The sequence below is a fragment of the Momordica charantia genome, assembly GCF_013281855.1.
Source record: "Momordica charantia cultivar OHB3-1 chromosome 2 unlocalized genomic scaffold, Mcharantia_2.0 BLBB01000002.1, whole genome shotgun sequence".
Lineage (NCBI taxonomy): Eukaryota > Viridiplantae > Streptophyta > Magnoliopsida > Cucurbitales > Cucurbitaceae > Momordica > Momordica charantia.
The window spans coordinates 13110606-13122409 of NW_028275160.1; the positions used below are offsets into that span (position 1 = coordinate 13110606).

General features: G+C 33.7%; 1 pseudogene; it reads right to left on the bottom strand.

The window, feature by feature from the left end:
- Positions 1-5496: 5496 nt before the first annotated feature.
- LOC111018890 (disease resistance protein RGA2-like) lies at positions 5497-11595 on the bottom strand (annotated as a pseudogene).
- Positions 11596-11804: the final 209 nt, after the last annotated feature.

Sequence of the window (11804 nt, forward strand, 5' to 3'; positions counted from 1 at the left end):
ACCCCTCTGCTCCCAGGCGCTACTTTGACTCTTACTGGAAACTGTATTTCTACTCCTATCACGAACCGCTTTTGGTTATTTCAAAATCTAGGGTAACCACTTGTCATATGTCTATGCGTGATTACAACTTAGAAATTACTATCAACTCATCTACTTTTATGGGTGAGAAGACTTATGTCTAGAATCATATTCTATGTATCTGCTTATGTCTAACCTACATCGTATATTAACTCCCTATTAAATACTTAACCTAACCCTTTCAGCATTAGGCTTTAGTTTAGCAAAAATCTTTAGCGACCAACTAATTAAGAAATTACTTTAAAAATAAGTATGTTGAAGAGTTAACCAGTAATTCGCCAGACGACACTACTTGAGCTTTTTCTTCTGTGTTCAATATAAATAGATTTTCCTAAGGCATTTCATAGAGAAGTTGAAACCCAATTTAAAAATAAGTATGTTGAAGAGTTAACCAGCAATGCACCAGACGACAGTGCTTGAGCTTTTTCTTCTGTGTTAAATATAAATAAATTTTCCTACAGCATTTCATAGAGAAGTTGAAACCTAATTTAGTGCATGATGAAAGTGTGGAAAAATACTCATGAAAACATATAAATTTCTTGTCATTGATTGAAATTAAAGCTTAACAAAAGTATAATGAGCCCCAACTTAACCTTCTTCGATTCCCTTTCGACCTTTGAAGGTGTTGGAAAAAAAATATAGATCAATCGATCTTCTTGTAAGTTCTTAAAACAGGAACTATTTGATTTTCCCATTCCATAGGCTAAAAGCACATAAATAAGTAACAATAACAATAGAATAAGAGATAGGGATAGAAAAGCTTAACACCACAGGGATTATGATGGTTTGCCCCTATCTTGGGACTACGTCTAGTCTTTTGCAAAAAAGCAGGTTCAACTATAGTTGAAAATATTACAATGGAGATCTTAGTCAAGATATTACTATCTTGCTTCTAAGTACCCTAACAATGGCTACCTAGGATTACACAATTGAAAATACCATCACTAAAACCCACGGGATACAAACTCCTTTTTTCACACATTGCCCATAACCACTCAAGTCTCTCTTATTTGAATTTTGTACAAATGAAACCTTAACAAAAAGGTTCTAATTATAAGAGGTCAAACATCTCAATCCTTATAGGAAAACAATATTGTAATCCTTATAAGACAATAATATCCTACTCATTGTAGGAATTGGTAGTAGTGTTGAAAAATCCTTTTTCCTCATAGGACATGGGTCATCTGTTTTGGCTCCATTATCCCAACAATCTCTCACTTGGAGACAAAACTTCGATCTTGCCTCCCACTGCAACAATAGTCTCTAATAATCTTGGAAAACTCAAAGGCTTCTACAGCAACAACTTCTAATCTTCTTGAAAAAAAAAAAAAATCTTCAAGGCTTCCCCTGCAAGTTTAAAAACTTGTAAAACAAAATATCAGAAATCACTGGTCTCATCTGTCTTGTCGGACAATCTACGTGGTCTTGTCTCCCAAACGTAAAAGACACAGCCACGTGCTCCCACTCAAACTAAGTGGCGATATATGAAGCTTCCTTCTTCGTTCTCAAACACTGATTCTTGAATAAAGAACTTCCCACTGATGACTTGACATCTGTATTCATGCCTGCTGCAAGAATTGAAACTTCATTCTTTACCTCAACACCTACTGAGTTCATTTTCTCTGATGCAACTGTTCGCTGGCGCGACTTCATCAATTCACCCATTCGTCTGACAACTGGAGATAATCCCAGACAACCTAAAGAACTTGTTCCCGTTCTTTAACTTCCCAATTGTTGTTCCTGAATTGATGGAAGATCTTCCTGATCTATTATGGTTGTTTTTGTTGCTGGTTCAGTCCTACCTCTTTAGACACCATATGCAACTTGCATCCACTGTTTCAATGATTATCTGGCAACACTCAATTGCGACATGTAAACTGTAGATCCTTTATGGCCAACTGCCACCAACTTGGATTTGGTGAGCTTCCACTGGTTCCCATCAAACTCACTCTGATAACTATCATCGTCCAACTTACCTGTAGAGATAAGGTTCATTCTGATACTGGGTACATACCTGACATCTTGCAGTAATAACTCAGTCCCACTATCGGTCTTCAATCGTATATTTCCAATCCCTTTAGTCTTGGAAAGTCTTCCATTCTCCATCCTCACGTGGCCGCGATTGCCTCTTCTGAAAGATGTGAATAATCTTCTACTTGAAGATATGTGTACTGAAGCTGCACTGTCTATTACCCACTCCGATGGCTGGTTTCCTATTTCTGTGTTGCTTTCAACACAGACGAAGGCATCGTCTACAACTGCATTTGACTCTGCCATATACCTCTTCAGATCCTCTTTTAATATTCTACAGTTTTTCTTGATGTGGCATTTTTTGTGGCAATGAAAACATTCAACATCTCTGTTCCAATCCCTCCTACTATGCTTCTGCTATCTGTCATCAGACGCAACCTTCTCTTTACCTTTTTCGACAGACAATGCTAAGCCTTGTACAGAAGTAGATTCTTTTCCACTCCCCTTTCTGCGAATTTCTTCAGCAATTGCCGCATCACAAATTTCTGAAAATTTCAAAGATTTGTCTCCTAACGAATTGGACACTGCTGTCTTCATCGTTTCCCAACTTTCAAGTAAAGATGTTAGCAACTGAATAACATTCACTTCGTCATTAAAAGTAATCTTAACTGATGCCACTTGGTTGATTAATTTTATGACCTCATTTATGTGGGAATTGACAGAAGTATTCTCTTCCATTTGAATGTTAAAGAACCTTCTAATGAGATAGACCTTATTATTAGCTGAGGGTTTCTCGTACCTATTCTCCAGTGCTTTCATCAGATCTATTGCTGTCGTTTCGTTTGCTACGAGACTAGCCACATTCATCGATAAACACAATCTGATAAAGGTAACTGCCTGTTCATTCGTCTCTACCCAATCTTTATCTTTCATCCCTGCTGGTCGTTCCTTTAAAGCTTTATTCAACTTCTTGCAGGTCAAGTAATCCTTAATTTGCATATTCCAATATTCGAAATTGCCCCCATCGAACTTCATGATTCCTTCAAAACCTGACTTCTATGCTGATCCCATGATCTCTGAACCAAACTCTCTGATTCCAATTGTTGGAAAAAAAAATATAGATCAATCAATCATCCTGTAAACAGAAACTATTTGATTTTCCCATTCCACAAGCTAAAAGTAGATAAATAAGTAACAATAACAAAGGAATAAGATATAGGGATAGAAAAGTTTAACACCACAGGGATTATACTGGTTCGCCCCTATCTTGGAACTACGTCCAGTCTTCTGCGAAAAAGCAGCTTCAACCATAGTTGAGAATATTACAATGGAGATCTCACTCAAGATATTACTATCTTGCTTTTAAGTACCCTAACAATGATTACCTAGGATTACACAATTAAAAATACCCTCACTAAAACCCACGGGATACAAACTCCTTTTTTCACACACTGTCCACAACCACTCAAGTCTCTCTTATTTGGATTTTGTACAAATGAAACCTTTAACAAAAGGGTTCTATTTATAAGAGGTCAAACATATCAATCCTTATATGAAAAGAATATTGTAATCCTTATAAGACAATAATATCCTACTCCTTGTAGGAATTGGTAGTGGTGTTGAAAAATCATTTTTCCTCGTAGGACACGAGTAATCTATTTTGGCTCCATTATCCCAACAGAACGAAGTTATAACTCGCTATAAACTGTTTAAGGATGAAAATAAATGAAACACAAAAGAATTGAAAAGAACTAAATGAAACTTAACAAATGAATTGTGATAAAGCTGTTGGCTTTTTGGCCTTAATCTCAAATTAATTAATTTTAATTAATTAATTAATTAATGTTTTGATGATAACAAACTTAATTTTATTTATTGACATTTTTTGTATTTTAAAGTGTCCACAGTGTAGAACTCGTTACAACGATTCCAACTACTGTTAGATTATCCAAATGGGAGCTCAAACGGAGAAGTTACGATCGAAACAAATTGAAAGGAAAAATACCTGAGAAGATGACGTGGACAGTTCGTAAGCTGACAAGTGACAAACTATATATATATATATATATATATTGAAAAAGAAAAGAAAAAGATTAAAAAAAATTAAAAAAACAAAAAGAAAAAGTCAAAAGTTACCAGGTAACTTTGTTAAAAAAAAAGTCACTTCACATTAAATGCTGTCAGTTTAAAAAAAAATAAAAAAATTTTTTTTTTGAAAAGTTACCGTTTTCTCACACACACACACATATATATATATATATTATTAATATTATTATTATTATATATAATTAAAATAACTTGTCACATCACTTTTTTATATATATATTTTTTATTTTATTTTACCATTATTATATATATATATATATATATTATTCTTAATTTTTTTTCAAAGTTATCTCAACCCTTCATTCTTAATGATTAAGATCTAATGGTTTAAAATTAAACTTGATTTTTTTACCATTTTCTTCCCTCTATTTAAACTAAACTTCTCATTCAAAATTATACAACAATTCTTTTATTCTCAATCCTCCATAACTTCAAAATTTTCATTTTGCTAATCTCTCCAAGTTCTCAATTTTTCTTTCCATCTTATTTGTGAGAGAAATTTTACTGTTGTGAGGATTGAAATTTTTGTGAGCTCAAATTTGTATATTTACTCTATTTGAGAGTTTGTAAGTGTGTGTTTCAAAATCTTCAACTCATTGTAACGGTGTGATCCTCATTGTAACGGTGTGATCCTCACCGTGGAGAGGATCGTTTTTGCTCTTGTGAAGAGCAGTGTACCGATTTGACTCCTACCGTGGAAAGAGTCAGAATTTCAATTTACAACCCAAGAGGTGCTTGGGAAGTGGAGTAGGACAGTTGTGTCGAACCACTATAAAAATTCCCGGTGTCAAATTTCTCTAACTCTCTCTCTTATTTATTTTTGCAATTAATCTTAGAATTTAATTGTTTGCTTTAAATTTCTCTTGTTTGCCTTAGAATTCATTTTATCTTACTTTGTTAAAATTGCATATCTCAAAAAGTGTATTATTTTTGTTTAAATTGGGCCCATTTATTAAAAAGTTTATATTTTGTTAATTAAACCTTATTCACCCCCCTCTAAGGTTGTCATACCCATCCAACAAAAACTAGGTTCAACGAAACATTAAATTGTAACAAAGTAAGAACAAGCTGGTTCTAACTAAAAATTAGGACTAAAATGGAATAAAGACTGGATGAATTGTGCTAAGGGAGACCTTCAATTTATAAGCATGGAGATGGTTACAACTTGCCACCAAAATAGGACGGGACTGGAGCTTAAGTAATGGGATTTTGTTCAATTGCATGAATTCTAACACTAACACAGGGAAGCTGACTTTGGAGATGTCCTTACTGCCTTTATGCCAAAAAGTGTTTTTCATCAAAAAGCCCCGAAAATAGCGTTAGACACTACTTACCTGCAATTTGAGAAAACATAAGTGTCTGCTATATTTTTCCCACAAAGTTTGTATTTTTACCACAAAGTATTCTACTTTCAATTTCACGCAATAATAGTATTCTCCTCCAAACTTTTAACAATATGAAATCAAATTATGCAAACGGCTCATCGTCCACATAACTCCTCTAGAAAGAGAGGATCGTCAAATTGGGTCGTCTTGGCACTTTGCAGGGATAGTTGGCACTACGGGTGTAAGGATTCAAACCAACGCGAAATTTTAAGAAAAGACTTACCCTACCTTGCCTTCTTTTATCACAAAGGCTACAAAAACGCCATCCCTTTCCCTATTCTTTTATAGCAAAACTAAAACAGATCCACGTCCCACTCGGATTGGATCTCTCTCCCTCACTCGGTCTTAAAACGACGATGATCCCTCATGACCACCGCGACAGTGAAAGAGATCGACGACGACAGCATTGAAACAGATCTGTGGCATCGACAAAATGGATTCACGATGTCTCCCTCCCCTTTCTTTCATATCTGGTTTTGATTTTGAAAAGGTGAGTTTTGATTTTGATGGAGGTGGGTTTTGATTTTTATCTTCATTTTTATTTTGAATGTAAGTTTTGATGGACGAGGATTTTAATTTTGAAGGTGGGTTTAAGGAGGTGGTTTTTATTTTCACCTATCTTTCAAATCCAAGTTAAATTCGAAATAAAGAAAGAAAGAAAAAGAATGAAAAGAGAAAAATAGAGGAGGGTTTTACTTTTGATTTTTTCATTTCTTTTTTATTTTAAAGGGAATGGTTTTTCTTTTCATATGTTTTTTGAATTCCAGGTTAAATTTGGAAACAAGGAAAGGGAGGAGGAGACAGAAAAGATTTTGGAGACTAAACATTTAGAAGACTTGTATGCTTGAAGTTTCTTCAAGCCCCCCATCACGGTCCGACCAAAGCACCTACAAGCTTAGCAAGGACCCCGATCATGGTCCGACCAAAGCATCTACAAACATTAAATTAATTACAAATTAATTAATTTAGTGTTTTGATGATAAAAAACCTAATTTTGTTTATTGAAATTTTAATATTTAGAAGTGTTCACACCTTATAGCTACAAACAATGATTCTATCAAAATTTGAATTACACAAATCAAAGATCAAACAAAGAAGTTAGGGTAAAATCAAATTCAAAGGAAAAATACATGTGGCGATATCCTTCGTAGACCAATTAGAAATCGACATTTACTGAATTTAACCAATTAAAAAAAACGAAAGAAATAAAATAAGAGAAGATAAAATAAAATAAAATAAAGTGAAAATAATAATAACAATAAAACAGAATTGCTGAAAGAGTAGTTGGTTTGTCCAAAAAAAAGGAAAGAAATATCTCTGATATGTATTTGATGCACGTATTATATCTTTAATATCAACCTTCTAATTTATGATATATACTAAATATATGTGTAATTGGTATATCAAATATAAGGTATATCTGTTGTTTAATTTCTAGTGGTATATCAGTTATTTAAACTATAGTTTATCACCGCTATTTGTTGATTGTAATATTAGTGGCTATATCACTACTATTTATTCTATATTAATATTGACTAGTTACTATTAGTGATGTCAAGTGTCGATATGTTTAATGAAGTATATCAGTGAGGTATATATCACACTGATACTAATTCATATTAGTTATATTTGTGACTGATATACTAAATCTAAGGTATATCAGTTGTTTAAATTCATAAAGTCTATTAGAATTTTAACTTCTCTTTTTGGACGTGCATGGTTTATATCAACCTTATCTACAATAACTTTAAATTTCTTTTTTTTTATTTGCACATTTGTTTTCATATGAAAAAAATTAGTTATTATATTAGTATTATATCAACACAAATATATCAGGGTTATATAAGAGGTGTTCATACAGGTTTGCGATGCGGATCGACTGACTTTCTTCCCGAGAGAAGAAAAATGGAATCACCACCAATGTTTATTTACAAGGTGTGATTGACCACTCAAATGTATGGATAAGTTGATCCGTACAAAAACAGATTTGGAATTGAGGATCTTTTGTGTATGAAGAAGGTATTAGCACTCAACAACCGTTCAATGAACTATAATTTATTCTCATTTTAATTTCAAGAAAAATGACATTCAAAAGAAAATATTTTATTTTTATTTTTAAATGTCTCGTGTTTTACTAATCATTATTCTTAAGCTAAATGCTAAATAATGAACAATAATTATGTGTGGCTAAGGCCATTAAGAAAAATTTTATTATTTGAATTTAAATTAGTTTCCCAAAATAAATTCATACCTTGAAGAGAATATTAGTAAATCAACCTCTTGAATCCACAATTTCATCATAGGATTAGTTTTTTTGGAAAAATATTAAAGAAAGATTTAGTTTAAATTTAAAAATTTTTTCTTATGAAAATATATTCATTATTAAACTTATTTTACGCACATTTTTTAAAGAGAAAAATATTATACAAAGAAATGAAGATTTTTGTTTAAAATAATTTATGTATACTATATTATGGTATATCAACGGTACAGAGATAAATTTGACCTTTTATTATTTGGGCTTCCCTTATTAAAATTTCTTTTGTTATATTTGTAAAACTAAAATGTAGATACTAACTTGTCCCAAGGAATAGTTTGGGTGGCTTGAGATATTCCTTGAGGTCTACTTCACCCAGGAGACAATGCGCAGGGCAGCTGACTCATGGATTATAAAAAAAAAAATCGTAGATGCTTATTCATATTACAGTTAATTTATGTTATTTATAAACCTTATACAAATAAAAAAAACTATGACGAGGGTTATTATATATATATATATGTATGTGTGTGTGTGAAGATTATGACTAAATAGAGGATGAAAATAGTGTTGAAAATAGACCACTTTTGTTGAAACATTACAAACTGAAAACATACAAGAGGAGCAAATACTCTCATTTCTCATTTGTTAAATTTGATGAGGTATGAAAGGTTCAATGTTTGCAAAGATGTAAGGTTATCCAACCATTCTGGCAAACTTTGGATGCTACTTGGATCTTGGCTCCCACTCTCCAACTCATCAACCAATTCAAGCTCCTCACAATCTCTATTATAGAACCGATCATACTGGATGCTTCCGTAAATGTTTAGTTCCAAGTTAGTGCGGTGGGCTAACTTCTGCGGCACCATGATTCTTAAAGAAGAAACCATGTCTACGTTTTCAAACTTCAGGGTCAAACATGACAAGCGCATTACATTCAAATATTGGATTGAATGACAGTATTTTAGTCCATTGGGAAGTTTGTCTAATTGTATGCAGTCACTGATAGTAACAGTTGTAAGGTGGTAGTCACCATTCTCATCACATGAGCCAAAAACATCATCTGGAAGGTTCAATAGTTGGTGGCAGTCAGAAATATACAAGACTTCAAGACGAGGAAACAAAGTTGTAACATTTGATGCAACTTTCGAGTCTTCCCACTGCACTAGGCTTCTCATCTTTTCTACTCTAAATTTCTTCAACTTGGAGAACAATGTCTTTTGGTTGGAGTCACTAATTCCTCCATAGAATTCATTGCCTATACTTCGTACCTTGGTTAATTCAATGATACAAAGGCTGTCTAAGTTGGGTAGCTCCCCAAGCATTGGAAGCCTTTCACAATTTGAACAAGAACACAGACTTATTTCTACTAAATTCTCCAGAAAAATCTTGTTTGGAAAACATTCGCCTGGAAAGCGCCTAATGTCCAACGTTTGTAGATTTTTGGGAGGCTGAAGTCCTTCCAACACTTCAAAATCTTTGTGATTGTTCTCATTATTTCTTTCGCCAGGCCAGCTCCAAGACAAGGTTAGCTCATCTAAGTTCTCCTTTTCCACCAATTTTGAAGACTTGGCTTCCTCCTTACTTCCAACTCGCTCTAGATGAAAAATCTTCAAACTACCTTTCAGATTTTTCAGAGGTCCAAGTTATGTAATTTTACAACCCTTTCCAAAGCCTACTAGAAAACAAGACAATGTTTGGAGTTGAATCAATTGGCTCAAATATGGAGGCATTTGCTCGACAACATAAGTGTAAGAAAATTCCAAATGTCTCAAACTAATCAATTCTCTTAAATTCTTCGGAAGAAGTACATTTGTGTCTTCCGCCCTTAGTGTTTGCAAATTATAAAGCAAAACAATAGATTCTGAAAGCTTTTTTATAACACAACCTGAAATGTCGAGATATCTCAAGTGTTTCAACTTATGAATTGAGTTTGGTAGTTCTTTAATAGAATTTGAATTCATTATCAAAACACGCAAACAGAAAAAGTTCATCATCTTATCATGAATCGCCCTCTCTATTATGTGAGGTATCATCTCTTTGTAATAAATGATGGTGCGTAACTTTCTAGCAAGTTTTTGATTCTCCTTCGTCCAAAGTTCCCCATCTAAGGAATTGCTTGAATAATCTAATTGCAATTTGTTTTCATTTGAAACATCACATGCAATATCATGTATAAGATCATGCATCTTACACTCTATAATTCTCCCTCTGTCATCTTTAACAACATCTTGAAATAAGCAACGAGACAACAAGATCTTGAAGTATCTATCTCCTTCATCTTCTATTGTCTTGTTGCTTCTTCCTTCTTGTAGATGAATAAATCCTTGTGCCATCCACATTTGAATTAGTTGGTCTTTTCTAAACACAAAATCTTTGGGAAAATTTGAACAATAGGCAAAACATTGCTTTAAAGAAAATGATGGTAGGCGATCAACACTTAATTTCAATATGGATAAAGCAAAATTTTCCTCTTGAAATAGAGTACTTATTTCACTTTCCAATATCGTCACCCATATATCAAAGTTTCCTTGAAATTTTACTGTCCTTCCTAAAACTTTTGCAACCAATGGTACGCCACCAATTTTTTTAACCAAACCTTCTTGAAAAACTTTCAAACTTGAAGTCATTGGTAGTCCATTTGCATTTGCACTTTCTTGAAATAAGTACCAACATTGATCGTCAGAGAGTTTACTTAAATGATAACTAGGAAGTGTTTCCATAATTTTCGCAACTTCAATACTCCTTGTAGTCACGAGGATACTATTTTCTGATTCTTCAGTGATCCTCGTCAAACAATTCTTCAACTCATCCCACAAAGAAGGATTTTCATTCCAAACATCGTCAAGCACAAGAAAATATCTTTTTCCATGCATCTCTTTTTTAAGTTCACAGAGTAAGACCTCCTTATTATCCAAGCGATCAGAAGTACCTCTTAGAGTTTCTAAGATTGCTCCCAAAATCTTATTGACAAGAAAAGGTTCAGACACGCACACCCATATAGTTTTATCAAAATGTTTTCTTATCCTCTCATGGTGGAAGACCAACTTTGCCAACGTCGTTTTTCCCAATCCACCCATACCAACAATGGGTAAGATGGATGTAACATGTCTATTTGTAGCATCCATCACTTGATTCACTATGCTTGAAACTTCAACATCCCTACCCACCACATCAAAATCATCCAACTCGGAGACTGTCTCTCGAAGTTGGCTAATATCAATCTCTGTTTCTGCAGATTCACTGGCAACAAGTCCCAAAGAACCTGCCTCATGATAATGTTTGCATAACAAGTCCGAAATGTTCTTCATTCTATTTGCCATCTTGACGCGAAAGACAAAAGCATTATTAGAAGGGGACAGAAAGTTACGTACCTTCTTCATTTTTGCTGTTTGAACCTTTCGTCGAAGATCTTCATAAACAAGCTCGTCTAATAGATCCTCAGCTTCATGAACAAGATCTTGAAGTTTGTCGACCCACAGCCTCACTGAATCACTATGCAATTTTCTTTTGTTGATATCACGTAAGAAAGCTTCAGTCTTGAGTAGCCATTCTCTCAGCTCCTCAAGATCCTTCTCCAACCCCCATGCGAGCCCAATTTGCTCAGCAGCAACTTTCACCACTTTCTTCAACACTTCTTCTGCAGCAAAAGTCAATAGAAACTCAGCCATCACTCTGATCTTACTTGTTGCACAAAATTGCAGCGTGAGAAGATTTGGGGAAGTAGATCCAAAATCCAAAATCCATTGGGTTTATAAATCAAAAAGTCTTTGCAAACCCATCAACGTACAGCTCGCAACCAACTGTGTTTTCAATTTTAAATACAGTTTTGAAATCAATGCATTATTGAGATTCTCTCCCAACAATTATGATCCCATAACTTTTCTTTTTTTTCCAACAGCTGGCAACCAACTGCTCTCAATTTTAAATACAATTTGAAATCAATGCACTGAGATGCTTTCCAAAGAATTGTGATCCCATAATTTTGTATTTTTTTTCAACCATTG